A 10856-nucleotide genomic window follows, 5' to 3' on the forward strand; every position below is an offset into this window, starting at 1 on the left:
AACAATGCTTCCTCTTTTTTTTATTAGAGTAAATTATTTACAGGAGGGATGGTAAATCATGCAATGCTTGTGATAAAAATTGTTTGCACCAGTTCTTTATGATGCTCATATTACTGGTGGAAGATGACCGTGCATATTTCTGAACCAAGTTTAGCCAGCTGACAATGTTAACCCTTAGGATTTGGAGGACAGCCAATCCTTTGTAAATTATACTCATATTTCCTCTGCCTGCAAGTTACCAACACTGTTCACTCTATTATAGAAGTCAGTCACATAGTCTTTTCTAAAAAGCTAACCTTTCCCAGTGGGCCATGATTGGTGACATAACCTTATCTTCTACCTCAATGATGAATTCTACAGGTCACTGGCAGGGGATGGTATTCGAAATGCAAAGGTGATGAGGAGATTATGAGGATCTGTGTCACTTGAGTTAGACTCTGAAAGCTGAAAAGGAGTCCTGAATCCTAAGATTTGACTTTTAGTATTTCAGTTGAACTTATCCATGGTGTCTGTCCTGTACAGTAATGCAATTTGCTGTAAATTTTTCTTTAGCAACCTTCCAAGTGAAGTTTTTTTCCAGGTTAAATATGAATAAGAATTATATTTGGACAATTAACATGGAAATAATTTTGCTTTTAATAAATACATGCAGAGATTTAGAGGAAAAATCAGCCATGATGTTCTCTTCTGCCCTTGATAAGGTATGGGATCCACTATATGCCACAGTTGGATGGACAGCACATTTCGGCACACATGCATGTCAAAATGCCAAAGAAGGATCTTCTCTTGTTCTTATGTCCTCCTTCAGTCTTCACAGAGGACTGAAGTTCAAATAGAATAAGGGAGTAAACTAAAGAAAGGACTTAAATGAATTCATCAGTAACAATTATGTTAGATATTTACCTTACATTTCCCCTTCCACACACTCATCACACAAAATTTGCAAGTAACCTGGGAGTCACCATAATTGTCATATGGCCACTTGGTATTTAAGTATATTTCTAAAACTATTGAAAAAAATAGTGAAAGCATTTGCTAAATTCTCACTTTACAAACCTAGAAACCACATTTGTAACCTACAATATCTTTTCTTCTTTTTTTCTTTTTCTTTTTCCTTTCCTTTCCTTTTCCTTTTTCTTTTTCTTTAATAAAAGCACTTGTTAGCATTTAATGAACCTCCCTCCACCTGGCTTCAAGCTACCAGAACACGGCACCCCCACCCCCCATCTTAGAACTTCGTAGTAGCCCAATTGCACCACATCAATGATAGGAGCTTCTCTAGTCTTGTTTTTGGCAGCTTTTACCCATGTCTGTTCCCTTACCAAGGTCTATGGTTTATCAAGGTTGACTGTTGGGCAGAAGCTCTGGTTCCTCTTTTTTTTTAAGATCTTATTTATTTATTTATGAGAGACACAGAGAGAGGTGGAGACATAGGCAAGGGAGAAGCAGGCTTCCTGCAGGGAGCCTGATGCGGGACTCATCCCTGGACCAGGATCATGACCTGAGCCAAAGGCAGACGCTCAACCACTGAGCCACCCAGGCATCCCTCTGGTTCCTCTTTAACTGGTAATGTCTCATATCAACTCTTCCAAAGCAACCTGGGTGATATTTGTCGAAGTTGGTCCTGTGGTGATGCATGTCACAAGCATTACCCAGGTCTCCTGGGTGGTTCTGGTGCTTGTCTCTGCAGGTGTGGCTGTGGCTCCTGTGGCCCTGAAGTTTCTGGGTCCTCCTCAGTTTGGATGACATGGTGGTAGCCCAGATGAAAGAGCCCTGCAATGTCTTTTTGAGGCCATTATGCTACTACTTAGTGAAGTTAATTTTACTAACACAGACATTAGTGTTAGACCAGTGACTTGAACAATGCAATGCAAATTGCAATTCTGTCATGAAACATCTTGACATTGAGAAGTTCTGACTCATTAAAAGATGCACCATAATTTAGTCACTTATAGCTATATTCTGTAAAGAATGCATTTCTATTTTAATTCTCTGACATTCTTAATTTTTCCTCCCTACATATGACGACTTCTCTTTTCTCATCTCAAGCATTTCTACGGATCTAATCAGATTTCTTCTTTTACTGTCCTATCACTTTATCTGAAAAAGGTCATTCTAGTTCTAATCATGTTCGTCCCACCCTCATCGATGACTTTTATAGTGCAGGGGTCACAGAATGAGTGGGCTGGAATTGTGAAGATGAGTGGAGGTGAGGACTACAAAAGTAAAGGAAGTCCAGTGATAGGAAGTATAATTTTCAAGTTCTTACCAAAAGATTTACAAAGGAAATGGCAAGCATTGGAGGAATTAAAATTAAGGATCATGGCATGTTGGGGCAAAAAAAAAAAAAAAAAAAAAAACGCAGAAAAACAAACACAGAGCTAAGCCAGTCAATGTTAACTTAAATTAAACCCAGGAGCTCTTAGTTCTGCTAAGGTCTGTATTATGAATTCATTAAATTGGTTGGATGCTCTTTGCCACTTAGTTTATGAGTAAGATTTGACTAGCTTAAGCTAATTGTTAGAGTAATTGTTTTGTGCTTTTTAAAAAACGTTTTTGAAAAATTCTTTTTTATGATCTCTGATCTTAAGAAGGCTTATTTTTATGCCCTGAGGATACTCAACATTTTAAAAGATCCTCTTGTCCTTTACATATGCTTGGATCTCATTTGATGGAATCTCCCAATTTTAAAGATTGCTATAATTACTTTCTTCAAGAGAAAAACTATTATGTATTAATATGAAACAAATTTCAAAGACAGGCAGGGTTGTTTTGTGATCACAGAGCCAAAATTATCTGGTTCCAAACCTCAATTTAACCATTTACTGCTCAAGTAACCCCCAACCAAGCGATTTCACGTCTATCAACTTCTATTTCTTAATCTGTATAATGTTCTCAATTATACTTACTTATTTAGAATTCTGTAAGCATGAACAATGATAGTACTTTCCATGAGATGAGCACTCAGTAAATGGTAGTAGTAGCTGTTTTATTGTTGTGGTTAATAAAATCTCTGCATATAGTTCTTAGGTGCTATAGCAAATTAGTAGTAATTATAATTTATATAACAATTTATATAATTATATAAATTATTATAATTCCTATTAGTAAATTAGTAGAAAACTAGGTAAAACAAATGTATCCAAAATGACAGAGGATACAATCTGTAAGCCAGCCATAAGAGGATGACTATTAAGTAACAGGTGATCCTTTTCTTCGAAGAGAAAAAAATTACTTATTCCATATTGAATTAGACTCACCATGGAATATTCATGTCTACAACACATGAGAAAATTTCTGTAGTAAGTGTGCCTAATTCCCTGGAGAATAAATTCATTTTCACCTTTTTGAAAATGGAGAGAAGGCTTTTTGATAGTAAAAGTGAGAGCCGGCCAGCAGGGAGGAAAGAAAGCCTACGGAAATTAGACACTTAATTAACAGGTAGAGGGTTAGAAAAGTTATGGTAGTTTTAATTACCACACAAGTTTTGAACAATTATTGGCCTCTCTATATATGATCCAGGATAACTTGAGAGAATATTTTTTTTCATAGCTCAAAGCATCCATGCACCAAATTATAATTCTTAATAGTGGAGAGGTAATATAATAATATCTTTTTTCTACATTTTCTTGCATTAAATAGCATCACTTTTGTTTGTGTGTGTGCGTGCACAATGTTAATGTTAATACCTTAATTATGTGTTCATATAAAATATAGTAGTGTAGAAAAGCGTATTATATTTTTGAAATTTAATGAAACCTGTATAAGAAATTCTATTTAGATCCTGTTACTCAAAATGTGATCTGTGGACCAGTAGCATGGAAGCTTGTTTAAAATGCATACTCTCAGGGTCTGCCTCAGAACTACTGAATCAGATATTGCATTTTAATAAGGTTTCAGGTAATGCAATACGCATGAAAATTTGAGAGGCATTGGGTTAGGTCACAAAGCCAGTCCTGACTTCGGAGGTTCTTCTACCTCCAAATTATAAATACTTGGAGGGTTAACCTTGCACTTCCAAATTTCTAAAGTGATGGGGATCACCACGTTTAACTAGTACATTGAGAAACAAACCTAAAAAAAAAATGAGAACTAATTGCATATAGATATGTGGGAAAGGAAATTAGGTTGTTTTCCAAGCTGATACCAAAATCCAAAGAATTGACATGAAGCTGTAAATATGTGGAGGACTGTCCAGGAGATGAGGAGTGGAACTAACTTACATAGGTATGGAGAGAATTGCGAGGATTAATGAATAGATTTTACAGCAAAACATATTTTGGCATCAGATAATTGAACTGTGCATATGAGCAATACATTTTCTCACAAATGATATCTACTCATCTCCTTTCCACAAGCAAGAAGTTATCCAGTTATTGGTCAGGAGCACTGTTGAGTCTGGTAAGGGGTTTAAAAATGAAAGATCTCCAAAGAATGACCTCAGAGATGACTTTCAACTTTAAAATTCTAGGATTTGTCCACCCTGGTACTAACAATGCCTGTGAATAGTTGGATACGTATGACAAGTGAAAAGAGGACTGTTTGAATGAGCATAAGTAGTGGTTAAGTTTAACGACTAATAAGAATAATCAGCTCCACTGCCTTTGCAGATTTAAGAGGCAAATTACATGTTTAACAAAGCCAAGGAGCAGAGGTGCTCTTAGCTATTTTGTAAGGACCTGGGAATTCATTCATTGAGCCCTCTGCTGGCTGATAAGCCGGCAGCATTGATTTTCAGACAGGAAAGGAGACTAAGCTTCCTCCCTGGGCATAACGTTGGTTGCTATTTGTACATGAAAGAGAGGTAGCAAGAAAGAGCAGAGAAAAGTTGATTAAGATTGCTTCTGAGAGCTGCAACTTGTTTGATTCTCAGAAGCTTATTTTTTATTACCTTGTGATAGCAGTCGATTCAATTGCTGCCGTATGGTGACACCAGCCACTAACTTTTACCTATTTTTATAACGCTGAAATCAACTTCATTTCCAAAACCATGCTGAGAATTAGAATTCTGTAAAGCTTCAAAGTATAATTGATTAACATTAGTTTCCTAAGCTAAAAATGAAAGATAATTTAAAAGTACTTAAGAAGAGAAACAAAAACCATCTAAAGTTTTTTCGCGTGGCTCAAAGTGTTAAGAAGTAGGTTTGTTTAGAACTGAATCAACAACGAAGTTCAACTTGTTATTGTTTTCAGGATGTGGTGGTGATTTTGAGGGAAAATCCATCATATGAGAGAAAAATACTCCATTATGGAATATTTCTGCCATCCCTAAGTGGAATATTTCTGTTATGCCCCCAAATTCTTACTGTGCATTTTTTTCTAGTCAGTCTCCAACACCTGCACATCCCAGGAAACTACTCTTCTGAATGTAATCACACTTTAATGATCATAGATCGATATTGCTAAGCATTAGCATGATTAATAATCTATACTAATCAGAGATTAATCCTTAGGATCATTAATATAATCTATACTAACCTATTAGTATATAATTACACTAATCAGTACTGATTATAGATTAGTATAGATTAGTACAGATTAGTATAGATTAGTATTAGGCAATACTGAAATAATTTCAACATAAATGACACGTTTGGCTTCTTTGGGTCTGAAAGACTCACCCAGATTGTTGGCTTTATCAGTAAACTGTTCCTTTTTTGTTGATGAATGATACTCTAATGAATAGCATTCTCTATTTGTTCTCTTGAAAATAGGCACTTAAATTTGGTTTAAGTTTTTGGCTCCTATAAATTTTTGCTATGAATTTTTCTCTTACATAAGTAGGAGTAGACTTCTGGCTCTTAGGGTCAATGTGTAACTATAAAAAAACTGCCAAATTGTTTTTCACAATAGATGAATCTGTCTGTGCTCCTATAAGCAATGCATGAGGGTTCCTGTTGCTGCACACCCTTGCCAACATTTGGTATTTTTAGTCCTTTTAATGGTAACACTTTTAAATTGTATTTCCTTGTGATTTTAACTTGTATAACTCTAATGACTAATGATGTTGACAACCTTTATGTATACTAACTAGTCATTCATATGTCTTCTCTAGTGAGTGGTCTGTTAAAATATCTGAACCTTTTCTAATGTGCTATTTATCCATATATTGTTGGTTTTTTAGGATATTCTAGGTACAAGTCTTTATCAAATAAAAGAAAATCCCTGTTATTGTTGGCTTGCTTATATATATTTTTAAATCACAAATGCGTATAGGATTCTATAAAATTCTTTTTCCATCAATTGTGATGTTTATATGGCATTGACCTTTGTTTTTAATTTTTTAAAATATTTCATTTATTTATCAGAGAGAGAGAGAGAGAGAGAAAGAGAGAGAACATAAGCAGGAGGAGGGGCAGAAGGAGAGGGAGAAGCAGACTCCTCACTGAGTAGGGAGCCTGATGTGAGGCTCTAAGGACCCTGGGATCATGATCTAAGTGGAAGGCAGATGCTTAACCACCCAGGCACTGCCCCAGGCCCTTTTAAAGTAATATTGACCTTTAATTGACAAATTATATTGAATGATTTTTTTTTGTTGTTGTTGTTGTTAAACTTCTCTTTAATTACTGCGGTAAATCCTACAAGTTAAGTCCTTTCTTTGTGTTGCTGAATTCACTAGTTAATATTTTGTCAATTATTGTCGCATCTATGTTCAGAAGGATTGTTAGTATTTTATTCCTTGTGATATTCCTGCCAGGTTTTAGTATCAGGATTATGTAGAATTCAAAAAAAAAAAATGAATTGGTATGGGTGACATAGCGGGGCAACTCAAAGTACAAAGATGCTGAAAGAGTATTCCCTCCCCTTAACTTTCAGGCAGAGGAAAGAGCTTGCACTTTCAGATATTTGGGTTTATTAAATGTGGATCTATCCTTAGCAAAGCCCCAGAATCTAAGGTGGTGGAAATACTACACTGTATTTCTCATCGAAGCTGCATTTTTGGAAAAATGCATGTTGGAAAAATTCAAGAGGGAAGAATTGATGACCCAAACTATAGACATTTGAAGCTCTTTCAGGATATGTATACAGTCTACCTTTCCTACATTGTTGTCTGAGGCATCATGGCTGATTCTGACCTGTCCCTGAAAACTCTGTGGCAGACCCACTGTGTGTCTGCCCAGCCAAGCATTTAACCCAATATGTGGCAGCTACTGTGCTCATGGCTCACTTATTAAGTGTTTGTTCTTATCTGGAATTTGCTTTATCAAGGATTCCTATGCTTCACTAACCACACAGAATATTATGATTTTCAATTTGCCTAGTTTTTCCTTATTATTTGATGGTAGAGAAGGTGTTTTGATTTCTCTACATCCTATTTGGAAGTAGAAGATCCCTGCCACAAGTAAATACTTTAAATGAAATTCTCTCTGCGTAGATATAGAGGTAGAGATACAGAGAGAAACTTAGATATAAATTTAAAGGAAGGTTTTAGCTTAATATGTGTTTTATGTTCCAAATGCTAGAATGATTTTATATATATTATATAATTAGAGATAAATATTAATGGATTTTAAAATAGTATATGAAATATTACTTTCCATCATGAAAAGAATACATGTGGTCATTAATGAAAAACGTTAAAGCATATTAGCATTTGACCTCGGTGATAACATTATTTTGTCTGGGTCAGCTTTATAGTAAATCTGAACATTATGACTTTTTGTCTAGGGATATTTAATTGTACGATTTTAACAAGGAAGTTGAGTGAAAGAGTAAAAGAGGAGGAAGAGGGTGAGGAAGGCGGGTAGAAGGGATGGAAGAAAGACAAAATGAGAAGAAAAGAAGGAAATGGTAAAGGAGGGCTAACTGGTTATTTATCCCTGTGATTTTAAAGCAATCAACACATTGTTTTTTTTGTTTTTTCATTGTTTAAGGACCCTCCAGGTTTAAGTCACTGATAGTTTTTCTGCAGGTCTTAAATTTTGGATTAGACTTCCACTTTCCACTTAGAAAATATGATAGCAGACATTAAATATGTTTGGCAATAATATAAAATCAATTGAAATAAGAGACCAAGTACTGTGTCATAAGATAAATATTAGTTGAAGATTTTTCTCTGCAAAATAAGTGTGACATTGCTCAAAATAAACATATGCATTACTTTATGTTAACTAATTCATTGAGTTGTTAAAAATTTATTGAGCCCATATGACGTATTAAGCATTAAATTAGGTGCCATGAGAAATACAGAGATTATTTAAGACCTCTGTCTATAAGACATTTAACCAACCAGCAGGAAAGATGAAACAGGTACATTAACAAGTATAGTATAAGGTATAATCTGTGGAAAGCTACAAAACACTGCAGAACAATGTTTTAATAGTTCAGTTTTTTAAGTGGTGTTGCAAAAGGATTGAAGGAGGTGGGTCATGGGAGGTCAACACAGTTGGATTTTTTAAAGAGTGAGAAGTATGAGGACATTCCAGGCAGCAGTAAGAATGTGAGCTGAAGAATAAAGGAGAACCATTGAGAAGCATGGTCATGGAACGAAAGACAGTGCGATTTGACCAGGTGCTGGGGAATGTGGGAGATACAATTAGAGATCATCCTAGAGAGAAGTAAACAGGATCAGAGTGTGTACATGCGTGCAGACATGTATGTCTTGGCAGTGGAGAATGCTGTAAGGGCGCTTAGTTCGAATTCATAAAATTCCTGCTCATAAAGATGACAAAAACTTAAATTTATGTAGCACTTTACCAATTATGAAGAGCATTTATGCATCATCTGACTTCATTTTCTCAGCAGCGACCCTCACTTGTCACTGCTAAGTCTCCTTTGGTGGTTTACTCCTCTTCAACTAGACATTTTAACACTGGAGTGGCCTGAGGTTCCATTCTTGGTTCTCATCCCATGTGTTTACACTCACTTTCTTGGCTATTTTATCCAGTCTCATGGCTGAAAATAGCATCAATATGCCATAGTTTCTCCAAGTTGCATCTCTTTTCTGAGTTCTTTTGAATACCTGATTCATATTAGCAGATACAGATTAGTACTGCATTCTGGACATCTTGATTCAGATATCTAATAAACTTTACCTAACAAATCCAAATCTGAAATCTTTCTCTTTACAACCTGCCCACTCCACATACACAGAAAGCCTACTCTACCCACAGCTTTCACTACCTGACATGATGGGGAATCTGCTGTTGCAATCACTCTGGCTATGGTATGATATGTTGCAGTGGTAGAGAAGCCTGTTTCCAATCTGGGTCATCTGAGGACATGAGCTGGTTACAGCACAAGCCTGCAGCTTTGCAGTCCTCAAACATTGTATAATGGAACACAATGCACCTGCTCAGAGTGAATTATTGTTAGAAATTCACAAACAACATGGGATTATTGATAATGTACATGCACTTGTTAGTTGAAAAACCTCAACTGGTCTTTTAGAGATGCTCTATCTTTACTTGAAAAACCAATGCATGACAGATTCTGAATAAATAAGTATTTATTTCTGTAGGGAAAGCTAAGGGAAGTTAAATATAGGTGAATGTGCACCAAAAGCCAAGGAATGATTTAAATTTATCGACCATCAAGAGACTTTTATTTACACCAAGTAGTAAAGTATATTGCTGAAAAGATGAGAAAAGCAACAACTTAATCTAATTAGGGATCCCTAGCATTGCCAGAACTTCTGATTCTCTCCAATCTGCTTGTATCTGTTTGCCCTCAAATAGATTTATATTTTACAAAGATCTTTGAAAATGTGATAATGTTATGCAACAAGGTTACAAACCTTGGAGTCATCCTTGGGTCATTTCTTTTTTCTCACACCCTTATATATTCAGGAAATCTTTTTGGATCTAAAATCAATATTTATTTCCATTGCTGTCATCTTAACTAGAGACATCAACATTTCCCATTAGGATTTCTGCAGTAGGCTTTTCACTAGTCTTTCTGTTTCCACCTTTGCCCCTCTACATCCACTTCAACAAAGCAACAGATTGAATCTTTATAAAAGAAGATTTACTCTTGTCTTATGCTCGACATCCTGCAAGGGGTTCCCATTTCACTCAGGATAAAAGACAAAAATCACTATAATGGCAATTGAAATTCTACTGATCTACCTGTATTACCTGTCTGATCTCATCTCCTAAGCCCCCCTACTCTACCCTCTGCAGCCACACCGGTCTCATTCCTGCTCATAAACATATGGGTATACCAGCCATACTCCCCTCAAAAGTTTGCTTTTTCATCACACCTTCCACCTATTGTAGGCATAGGTTTCTTTTTTTATTTAAATTTTAAAAATATTTTATTTATTTATTCATGAGAGACACAGAGAGAGGGGCAGAGACACAGGCAAGAGAGAAGCAGGTTCCATGCAGGGAGCCCGATGTAGGACTCAATCCCAGGACTCCAGGATCATGCTCTGGGCCAAAGGCAGACGCTCAACCACTGAGCCACCCAGGCATCCTGCATAGGTTTCTTTAAACATCTCTGAATCTATTTCTGTGCTCTTTATAGACCTGAGCGAAGAAAAAAAATGGGGATATAGGATTAATAATAAATAATACAGATTTCTATGCATCTTTCTTGTTTAAGTAAAAGGATATTTACGTAGAACTGTGCTGATCTTACTGAGAAATGAATGTTTAAGTATACCATACTTTACTAATTGTGTTAAACATGACTAGTTCTCATTAAGACTTTCAGTTCTCTTTTCTATCTAGCGTCATGGGAGGATTACACTTCCATGACCTCTTGAAGTTTGTTACCGTATAATTTATTTTGTCCATATGAAGAGATGTTAATAGATAACACTGTTTGAATATTTAAGAGCCAGTGTTTAATTCTCGGGCTCTCCTTCACTTTGTGAATTCTGGGCTCATGAGGAGATAGCAGCATACCCAAAA

Source organism: Nyctereutes procyonoides, unplaced genomic scaffold, assembly GCF_905146905.1.
Source record: "Nyctereutes procyonoides isolate TBG_1078 unplaced genomic scaffold, NYPRO_anot_genome, whole genome shotgun sequence".
In the NCBI taxonomy this organism is placed as follows: Eukaryota; Metazoa; Chordata; class Mammalia; order Carnivora; family Canidae; genus Nyctereutes; species Nyctereutes procyonoides.